Here is a 332-nt window from a genome sequence, read left to right as displayed (position 1 = left end):
ACATGTTCTTGATTGTTTGTCATGTTCTATTAATCAGACTGATGATCTCTGGATGTTCTAGGAGGTGTGTCTGTTTCTGATGAAGCCTGTTTGGTCTGGGGGGGTTCAGATGGTGGGGCTGTTTCAGTTCTAGTGCTGAAGGCTTTCACCATGACAGCCAGACTCTCCTCTGTCCTTCATGGTCCCTCAAATGTGCAGTGTGGACCTCACACACTGAATTTAGCCTGAAAACTCTTCATGAAAAGCAGGTGACTCAGAGTCTCTGTGGCGCAATCGGTCAGCGCGCTCGGCTGTTAACCGAGAGGCTGGTGGTTCAAGCCCACCCAGGGACG

At 50.3% G+C, this 332-nt stretch overlaps 1 non-coding gene across 1 annotated transcript; it reads left to right on the top strand.

Annotated features, from left to right (window-relative positions):
- Nucleotides 1–258: 258 nt before the first annotated feature.
- trnan-guu (transfer RNA asparagine (anticodon GUU)) lies at nucleotides 259–332 on the top strand. Its single transcript has one exon. It is a non-coding gene; the product is annotated as a tRNA-Asn (tRNA).

Source organism: Aulostomus chinensis, chromosome 1 (genome assembly GCF_037954235.1).
Source record: "Aulostomus chinensis isolate RoL2024-O1b breed Wild chromosome 1, RoL_Achi_v1.0, whole genome shotgun sequence".
NCBI classification, from domain to species: domain Eukaryota; kingdom Metazoa; phylum Chordata; class Actinopteri; order Syngnathiformes; family Aulostomidae; genus Aulostomus; species Aulostomus chinensis.
Note: the sequence above shows the minus strand (reverse complement) of the source record. Positions and strands in the feature narration are given on the sequence as shown.